Source organism: Tursiops truncatus, chromosome 7 (assembly GCF_011762595.2).
Source record: "Tursiops truncatus isolate mTurTru1 chromosome 7, mTurTru1.mat.Y, whole genome shotgun sequence".
NCBI classification, from domain to species: Eukaryota; Metazoa; Chordata; class Mammalia; order Artiodactyla; family Delphinidae; genus Tursiops; species Tursiops truncatus.
In genome coordinates this window covers 18347899-18358706 of record NC_047040.1, presented here as the reverse complement: position 1 = coordinate 18358706, position 10808 = coordinate 18347899, and positions in this window count along the sequence as shown.

The following is a 10808-nucleotide window of genomic DNA, read 5'->3' as shown; positions in this document are numbered from 1 at the left end:
ATGAAAAAGTGAGGACTCTGACCCAGGGGACTTTGAATCTCCCTGGGGAGACAGGACACATGGAAATGAGACGATCAGTCACAGAGAGCGAAAGAGGGTGTGCCAAGTAGTGAATGCAGGTTCTGGAACTGCACTGCCCAATACGCCAGCCGCCAGCCACCTGAGCAGCTTGAAATGTGGTTAGTCCGAATTGAGAGGTGCTGTACGTATAAAATAATGTATACATCAGATTATGACAAAATATTCATATATCTCAATTTTTGACCATTGCTTACATGTTGAAATAATAATATTTTGGATACATTGGGTTAACTATATTATTGATCTCACCTGTTTCTTTTACCGTTTTAAAAGGTGGCTACTAGAACATTTGAAATGACATATGTGGCTCCCGGTTACATTTCTGTTGGACAGCACTGGTCTAGGAGTTGAGGGGACCCAGCGAGGGCCCAATAGCCTGTGCTACTACAGTTGGGAAGAATTCTGAGGAAATGGAACAATTAGGAGAAAGCAACAGAATACTGAGGAAGGGTGTGGAAAGACATTTGAGAAGTTTGATCATGAAGGGGAGGGGAGATGGCAGCTCAAGGAGGCAACAGAGTCCCAGGAACCATGTACACATCACCGACCCAGCCCTTCCTCCCGTTCCTGACATCTTCCAAAAACATGGTGGTACCTCCAGTCACCCTCCCATGCAATGACTCTGGAGGAAGGCTCCTTCCTCTCAGTCCTGGACAATGGGGAGTTGGCCTGTGAGCTGGGGTTAGATGCTAAGTATTGGCTGATTCGATCCCGGGGAAAGGGAAGTGGTGGGGGAAGGGAAAGGAGCTCAGGGACCCCCATGCTGGTGGAGCTAGGAGTTCGGTCAGTGTTTGAAATGGGGAGGACTTCTCAGAGGAGCAGAGTGGGAGGGGGAAGTCAGCCCTGAAAGCCGGCCAGACAAATCATCCACTGTGGACACGTCTCATCAGGAGACATCAGGCAGCCTGGATCTGACGTTCCTGCCTCTGCCCTCCCACTCAGCCACACGGAGACGCCGTAAACACTCAGATACAAGGATTAACTCTGCATGTGGCGTCTGGGACACTGTGAACAACTCTCGGCAGCTGTGTTTTTGTCTGTGTTAAAATTGATCTTTCTAACCCCCAGCACCTAGGATGTGGGGCCTGGTACACAGTCAGTGTTCAATAAATATCGATGGATGGAGGAAGGAAGGAAGGAAGGAAGAGAGGGAGGGAGGGTGAACAAAATACAAATCTGTCACAGCCCAGAAGTAGATACTTGGAAGGGGCTACACTTGTTCTATGCTAGAGTTTTGGATGTGGGCAGCAAGAGGGGTCTCTCACAGGCCAGATCCCATAGTGTCCAGGTCAGAGGAGAACCGATGCCCAGCACACAGCTTTCCACCACCCAACCTCCCAGCCGCAGGGCCCTGGGCCCACAAGCTTTGAGAGACAGTGTATGTCCAGGCTGTAGCCTTCCTGGGTTAAAGCTCTGCTCCTACTCTCGTATCCTATTAAGTACTTTTTAAAAGCCTCTTACGGCCTCTGTAAAAGGAAAGATAATGTGAAGAATTCCAGGAGGGTTGGGTGAGCCTGTACCGGGCTGGGGATGGCTGAGTTAGTTCCTGGACCAGCAAAGGAAGGACTCCCGGAGCACACCAGAAGCCTGCAGTTTTCCGATATGGCCACTGGAGGGCACTTCAACCATGTAATACCAGCTCTCCTCCACCTCTCTCGTCCTTGGAGAGTCCAGATTTCAACAAAAGTTTAAAAATCATCACAGTAATGATAGCTGTCCTGGTTGAATATCCAATAAGGGGCTAAACGCCTTAAACATATATCATCTCATTTAATATCCACTACAATTGTGAATTATTTTAGCTATTTAGGAAAAACTGAGGCTTAAAGGAGCCGAAGAATTTACTAAAAACCCCCTAGCTAAATACAATTTGGGAGTGAGAACCTGAACCCAAGCCCTTGGGCACCGACCATAAACAATGAATACACAAGAAGCTGAAAAGGAGACTGGATAGAAGCAGAGAGTCTGCTACACAAATATCGTTACTGAACAATTTACACATATATGAAATTGGAAGACCGCTTACAGATAATTTGTACGTTTCATACAGTAAGGCTTCTTTTCCCCCCTGAAATGATGTAATTAAATAAATGAAGTGTTTCACAATTCATGGTGTCTTAACTTGGAGGAAATAAAGTCATTGTAATACAAGGCAGGAAAAGATATTTTCGTTTAACACTTAAATAGCACTTACCATGTACCCAGAACTGTTCTCAGCACTTTATGTAAAGTAACTCAATCCTCGTAGCCACCCTCTGAGGGATGCATTATTATGATCCCCATTTACAGATGAGCAAATGGAGACTTGGAGAGGGAAGCAACCTGCTCAAGGTCACATGGCTGGTGTGAGGCAGACCTGGGATTAGGGGCCCAGGCAATCTGTGGAATTTGGGAAACCGGGCTTAAGCTGGCCCTTGAGAGGGGAGAGGGTAAGAGTTTCATAGGAAGAAGTGCACTGTGGAGATGAGGGTATTCCAGGCAGAGGGAATTAGCATGGGCAAAGGCTCTGAGGAGGTGGGAAAAGACGAGGTGAGGAATCAGGGTCGTGTCAGGCCTGGGCTATGGAATCCACATGGCAGAGACTTGCGCAGCCAGAGCTCCCTGGGGCCTCCTAGGGGTGGGGAAAAGAAGAGGGGAACAGCAGGAGTGCCCGGGATGGGGCTAGGTGGGGCGGTGCTCCAGTGCAGGGAAGAGCTGAGGCCACCCTGCCTCCACCCCGCCCCTCTCCAGGGACCGGCAGTTTGGGAAGTGCAGTGTGTGCTCAGGAAACAGTCAGATTGCATTACAGGGAAGATTAAAGGAGCTAAATTGGGCCTGGGGCTGGGGGAGGTGTGCGAGAAGGGAGCAGCAAAGGGCCAGCAGCCGGACGACCAGGAGAGGCTGCCGGGAGCTAGGGGTGGGGGCGGGGATCCCACATCGGGCAGGAAGCCCTCCTGACCCCAGTAAGGCTGGAATGTGGGGTCACCAAGCAAGGGCATCCTCACTTAGAGGGAGCTGGGGGACGGATGGGGGCAGAGACCCAGCAAACCCGGCTGGGGGTTGGGGGGCAGGGACCCTGGGGGAGGTGGAGACAGACCTGGAGGGGGAGGGGGAGGGGAAGAGGAGTGACCTGGAGAGGAGGGGAAGCTGTGGGCAGAGACTCAGCCGGAGCCCCGTCCGGAGAGGGTGTCTGGCACTCCAGACCCGTCCAGGCTGGGGAGTGGGGACACAGGCTGCCAGTCGGGTGTTGATGGGGAGCCCGTTGCACTACACTGAGAAGCCGCTGGAAGTGGCCTGGGGCCCTGGAGCACCCTCCTGCTGTCCCAGCTCCCCCTTCCCAATCCCCTCCCCCAGCCTGAGTGGCAGCGCCGGCTGTGGCCCCTCCCAGCCCCCAGGGCAGGTGGTCAGTGGTCTATTCTGGTACCCAGGATGGCTGGGGAGCCTGGGGAAAGGCAGAGGGAGAGCCTGGCCCATCTTTTTGAGGCTGGATGGGGAGGGGGCAATGGGGGGGCTCTCTGGGACAGTTGGGGGGTAGAGTTCTGAGCACTGTGGGTGGGGAAACAAAAACTCCAGTGCTCTCCGTTTTCAACAAATTGTATCTCTCAGGACCTTTAATATTGGGAAGAGGAGTGTATCTGGGATGTCTTTAGGCTCTGGGGCCTGGGAGCTGGGCAGTGGGAATCCCCAGCAGCTGACAGTAGACCCCAGAGTTTCTTTAGAACCTTGAGGCCACAGGACCAAGCCCAGCCCCCAGTCCCAGTCTTCCAGGCAGCCTCTCCAGGACAGAATTGTGGGTACTGTTGCCTAAGGCCTCCTCCCAGGCCTGTTGGGGGCAGTCTGGGGCCAGGGTGCCCTGGAGGGAGCGTCTCCAGCCTGAGGGGGAGCCCCAGTGCCTGACTGGCCTGAGGGTGGCACAGGGCAGAGTGGCCCCTATATTCCCCAGACAGGAAATCTTCAGTGCCCCCCAGCTCCTGTGGGATGAAGGCCAGAGTCCTCTGCTGCTGGTCCCTAACTCCCTAAAACCTGCCCTTTCCAAGCCCAGCCCCCTCTCTGGAGGGCAGTGGAGTTGGGGAGAGGAGCTGGGCAGAATGTCAGGAGGGATTTGTCCACTACTGGACAAAGGACTTTTCAGTGGAGATTCCCAGGTAAGGCCAAGTTAAAAGGGGAAGGACCTAGAGCTGAGCCTGCCAAGTCAGTCTATGGCAAGGACTTAGCGACCACACAGAGAAATGAGCTGGGTTTCTAGCAGCCATGGACTAAGGCTCACAACCTGTTTTTACTTGCTGTGCCACCTTAGGGAACTTACCTAACCTCTCTGAGCCTAGTATCCATAACTGTAAAATGAGGTGAATAGTTACTTCCCACTGTTGTGAAGATCAGAGATGCAGTGATTTTATATGGCAGGTGTCCAGAAGACCATGCCTAGTATACGGTAAGTGGTAGCTACGTTATTATCAGAGGCAGCATAGCCTGTGATAGAGAGATTTGGAGTCAGGCAGTCTTGGCTGTGAATCTTGGCCCTCTACCTGCTGTTCTAAAGCAAGGACTCAAGCTAGTTCCTGGACCTCTATGAAACAGTTTCCTTATCAGTCCAAAGGGGATAAAATATTTTAGTAATGGCTGGCACCTACTGAACACTCACTGTGTGCCAGGCACTGTGCTAAGTGCTTTACGGACAATTTCTCATTTAATCTTCCTCAAATCCTATGCTGCTTTATCATTTTACAGATGAGGAAACCGAGGCTCAGAGGGGTGAAGCAACTCACCGAAGAGTGGTAGATCCTTGAACGCGGGCAGCGGCCCAGCAGCTGCTCCCCAAATTCCTCCCCTTGTCCCTACGTCCACAGAGTCAAATGGAACTTAGGCCATTGACTGTCTATCTGGACAGGTGTGAGAGGGTAGATGAGTGGGGCTATAAAAACACTGAGAGACCAAGAATGGGTGTCTTCTGGAACCCAAGACTCAACTTTCATTGTGTATTCGGATGATTCAGAGAATGAGCATTTGAGCCAGCAGTAAGAACAGCTCAGGGTGCTGTAATGGGCTGTGGTCTGGAGTGGCAGAGAAGACCCCGGGGTCTGAGTGGACTCCAAGCTGACTGTGACTCAGTTGGCTGGAGGAAGAGGCGGCTGAGCCTATAAGGCTATAGATAGCAACTGTGCATAGCGGCCCTGTGAGGTCATTGCCAGCCTGCTCAGCCCCTGTTAAAGCACTCTACAGCCTCAGAGGATGTAGAAAACCTGGAAAGCACCCAAGACAGCAGGGATATGACCAAACTGGAGGGGCTGAAACCAAAAAAAGCCTATGAAGAAAGATGAAAGGAATGGGGATAAAGCAGGGAGAAGAGAGGGCTGAGTGATGGCACTAAGAACCTGGCAGAGAATTCCAGGGAAGAAAGGAAGCTGCTTTTCTCTATCTGGGCTAAGGTCTAAGAAAGAAAGAAGGGGCTTACATTTCAGCAGAGGGATTAGAGTTAAGCCTTGAGTGACTCTCTAGGGTGTGAGTCTGTGGGTAGGTAGAGAAGCCCGTGAAATCCCCTTCCACGGAGGATGGAGCAGGGCTCAGTGCCACCCTACACCTTCTCAGCTGCTCTCAGCTCACCCTGACACCTTCCCACTCCAATTCTCACACCCCTGCCCCTCTTCCACCCAGATATACCCTAGTCTGGTCAAAGAGAGTTTTCTCTTGTTCTTCTCGGGGGTTTCAGCTGAGGGGAGGGTGCGTGTTTGTGCTGGGGAGAGAGGGCTCCCCTGCCTCCTTAGGAAATGGCTCAGGACGGGGGGATTTGGAGAAGTTCAAGGGTATCCTCCACAGATAGCTGGGGATCGTGGGGAGGTGGCTGGATGTGGTGGGGGGAGAGATGTGCGGGGACAACTGAGACTCCAAGAGCCCAGGAGGGGGTGGGGGGCTGCATCCATTTTGTTGGGCAGGACCAAACGCTCACACAGTCAGGATGGGAACCAGGGGAGAGGGAGGAGGAGAGGCCGGGCAGTCAGGGGCAACCTGGGGGGAGGGAGAACGTGTGTCCATTTCTGCTGGCAGGTGTAGCCACGTCTCATCAACACATGGTGGGACTGGGTCTGTTCTGGGGATCCGCCAGTGTCTGGGTTTGGCTTGATGATGAGTCTATCTGAGCAAAAAGGCTTCAGAGAAGGCAGCCCAGGGAGGCAACTTTTCAGAAGAAAGGGTCTCTCTCACTCCTCTTTTGGGGGTCAGAATGGTGGGGGGCGATGTCCAGGATATTTCATTTTAAGCAAGGAGAAACTGAAACCCAGAGAGGGGATGCAGCCAGTCCAAGGTCACTCAGCTTATCCAGGGCTGCCCAGGACTCCGGCCTCCTGACTCCCGGCCATCTGCTGCTCCCAATGCACCAGGATGCCTTCCTGGGGACCTTCCCTTCGTGCTAGCAAAGCCCCCTCCTCTGCCGTCTCCATCCTCCCCGCCTCAAACCTCTTACTGATTCAAATAACACCTGAAATTTACAGGATGCTCCGAGTCCAAAGAGCACTTTCATCTCCACCGTCTCATTAGCTCCTCCCCTTGAGGCTCAGCTTCCCCCCACCTCCTTCTCCCCAGTCTGCAAGGCATCCTATTTGGTAGAATTTGGGAGCTGGGAGGAGGTGAGATTAGCCTCAGACTTCTCCTACTTTGGCAGAAAACCTGCAGCGCTCCATGTCTGTAAAAGGAGTGTGGGGCTGGAGAGTGTTGGAACCGGGCTGCAGAGCCTCCCCAGAGAAGGAGCTAGGTCAGGGGGGTGGGGTGCCGTGAAGGAAGGGGCCCAGGAGAGGGTCTGGGGTCAGGAGGTGGAGAAAATTGGGAGAGGGAGGCTAGGAGGCCTTAAGCCAATGAGATGTGGATGGTGGCAGATGAGAGGGGGTGGATTGCTGGCTGAGCGTGCGGCAGGGGGGTCAGTGCAGCGCGGGGGAGATGAGATTCAGGGAGAATCCTGACGCCACCCTTCCAGCTGGGCCCCCCAACTCAACCTCCCCCTGGTGATATCAGGAAGGAACAATTGCCTCTGGACATTCCTTCCCTTTTACAGTCACTCCAGGCTCCTCAGCCGCCTGTGGAGCTGAGAGGAAGATGGGGGTGGGGCGGGCAGCATGGAAGGGGACCGTCAGGGGGAGGGGCTCTGGGAGCACTGAGGCAGGGAGGGTTCAGCCAGGGACCCCTCCATGTCCCACCCCCTGAGCCCAAAGACTCAGGATGTCAGAAGCTGTGAGGGCTCCAGAGATGACCCAGCCTGATCCCTTTCCACATCTAAGCATGACAGGGCCAGAGAGGAAACAGGAATTGCCCAGGTAGTTCAGATGGTTAGTTGGTGAACTTCCAGGAGAAGCACCCACATCTTAGCCTCTGGCTGACCACCCCACCTCCACACCCCCTTGCCTGGGCCTCCTACCTCCCCACAAAGTGCTAAAGTTGAGGCAAGAGCCAGGTCTCAGAGTTCATACTTGCTACACTGTCCCCAAGGCTCTCACGCAATGGCTGTCTCCTGGCCCAGCCCATCTTGGGATGGAAGCATGAGGATGCTGGGAAACAGAAAGAGGAGGAGGATGGGCCCTGGACAAAGGGACAAAGGCAACCCTGGAGGTGGGGGTCGGTCAGTGGAAGGAGGGTGCACCGTGGGGGGGCATCAGCACCCGTCTCACATCTGGGATCCTGGAGTAGACCGGGGTGGATGAGATACTCCCTGACCAGGGCCAGGTGGAAAAGTTACTTCTGGTTCTCTCCTTTTTGACCTCTTTCAGTTTTTTCCTCGATCCAAATGCCCTATGCTGGCCAAGTCAGTGTCCCCATCCCAGCGATCTACCCATAACAGCCACCTGCCCCCTATCCATGCCATCTATGGGGTCTGGGAGGTCCTTTGGGTAGCCAGAGCCCTTGTCTTCTAGGGAGCCCTCTGTGAGGTTCAGAGATCTGCCCAGGCCTCCACAGCCCTCTAGTCACTGAGCTTAGGGGAAGGCAAGGGAGAGCTTGGCAGTGTCACCCGGCAGAAAAGAGGCTGTGTGGCTGAAGTGAGGTGAACCCAAAGGAGAGGTGAGTGAGCTGAGGTTGGCAAGATGGGCAGGGCCAGTTCTGTGGGGCCTTGGAGGCTATGATGAGTTTGGGTTTTGCTGGTTCATTAGTTCAGGGAAGGGAGAGAAATTGGGAATGGTGAAACAGGCAAAGTCTCCAAAAGGCGTGAGCACTGCCCCCAAATATTTGAAGACTGGATCTCTGAAAGCGGTTTCTTCTTGCTCTGTTTGGCTCCCAGGGCAGAATAATAGGCATAGCAGAGACATCTCCTGGGTTCAAATATAAGGAAATGTTTTCTAACAGCCAAGCTGTCCGCTATCCCATAACAGAGGCTTGTTAGGTACCCAATACTCTTTGTGGAATGGAATGGGCTGCCTGGAGTTCCCAGGCAGTAGAGGGGTTCAAACTAGAGCAGTGCTTGCTGGAGTCACAGTAGAAACTAGTTAAGCCTTAACTGAGAAGTGGGGGTGTGGGATTGGTCAACCTCATGACCTATGAAGTTACCTCCAACCTTAAGTTTCCAAGATTCTCCAAGGTCAGAGTAATCTGGGAAGATTTCAAGCAAACAACAAGACTGCCTTCCTTCTATAATTGATTTAACAAAATATATTGGTAACACCCATTGTACAAGGGACCGTACCATGTACACACATTTATAAATTGTCCCCTTTTCCCGGCAAACCCTGAATGAAATGGTTTGTCTTGGTGGACCTTCCCATTCCCAATATTATTTAGCTCAGGTGAGAGGTGTGACCATAAAATAATGTGAGTGCTACTTTTTTTTTTTTTAGACACCTTACCAAAATTTATATGTTCAAAAGTTTGTCCCAAGGATGTTCATATCAGCATTGTTTATAATAACAAAAGACTGGAAAAAATATAAATGTCTCTGAATAAAAAATTGGCCAATTGGCCATATAAATTATGGTAAATCCATTCAGTGAAATACAAATGAGGAGGGACTTCCCTGGCGGTCCAGTGGTTAAGACTTCGCACTTCCACTGCAGGGGCCATGGGTTCCATCCCCGGTCAGGGAACTAAGATCCTGCATGCTATGCGGCATGGCCAAAAAAAAAAAAAAAAAAGGAAAATAAATACAAATGAGGATATTAAGAATGACTCAATACCTCCCAATAAGGATAAAAGTAGGACAAGACAGCTCTCTTGGTGAATTCTACCAAACATTTCAGAATTAACACCAACCCTTCTCAAACTCTTCTAAACATTTGAAAAGGAAGGAATATTTCTTAACTCATTCTATGAGGTCAGCATTAGCCTGATACCAAAGCCAGACAAAGACATACAAGAAAATAAACTACAAATCTATATTCCTTATAAATATTGATGTTAAAATTCTCAACAAAATATTAGCAAACCAAATTCAACAGCATATTAAAAGGATTATACACATGATGACATGGGATTTTTTTCCTGGAATGCAGGGATGGTTCAACATATGGCAACCAATCAGTATAATATACCACATTAATGGAATAAAGGGAAAACCCCTCATGATGAACTTCATTTACAATAGCAACAAAAAGAATAAAATACTTATAAATAAACATAACCAAGGAGACATAAGATTTGTACATTGAAAGCTACAAAATATTACTGAAATAAAGAAGACACAAAAAAATTGAAAGGCATCCAGTATTCACTGATTGGAAGACTTAATATTGTTAAGCTGTTAATAATACGCAAAGTGATCTGCAGATTCAATGCAATCCCTATCAAAACCCCACCAATGTTTTTTGAAGAAATAGAAAAATTCCTTCTATCTAAAACTCATATGGAATCTCAAGGGACCCTACATAGCCAAAACGTCTTGAAAAAGAACAAAGTTGGAGGATTCACACTTCCTGATTCCAAAACTTACTACAAAGCTAGAGTAATCAAAACAGTGTGGTACTGGTGTGAGGACAGATATATAGGTCAATGGAATAGAATAGAGAGCCCAGAAAAAAATCTTCACATATATGGCTAAATTGTTTTCAACAAGGGGAAAAGGACAGCCTTTTCCACAAATGGTGTTGGGAAAACTAGATATTCACATGCAAAAGAATGAAGTTGGACCCTTACCTTATACTATATATGAAAATTAATTCATAATGGATCAAAGACATAAAACTGTAAAGCTCTTAGAAGAAAACACAGGGGATGACATTCTTCACATTGGATTTGGCAGTGATTTCTTGGATATGGCACCAAAAGCACAGGCAATAAAGAACTGGAGTTCATCAAAATTTAAAACTTTTGTGCATCAAAGGATACTATCAAGAGAGTGAAAAGGCAACCCACAGAATAGGACCTCTTGAATTATGTGCCAAGTACATTACCCATCCAGATAAATTATCATTATTTTTAGGAAGTCCAGTTCTAAGCAGTCCTCAGGGGAGTCTAAACTCTTACTCCAGTGGTGCTCCCTGCCTGGTTCAGAACATGGTTTGGAATATGCTCCTCTTTCACCTGCCTTCCAAGCCTCAGAGTGTTGTTTCGCTGCCCTCCATGCTAGCAGATCCTCAGGGGTGGAACCGAATTTTGGAAGCAGCTCCAAGTGGTTCAGAGCCAAGTCTGGTAAATGTTGATTTTGACTAGAGAATAGATGGTGTAATTTATTTATTTGTTTTCTGCCTCATTTCACTAAGGAAGCAAGGCCTTGGGCTGGTCCGAAGGGCAATTTCCTTTTGTGGTCTGGAGACTATTCACAGAGAGGAGTCCCAAATATG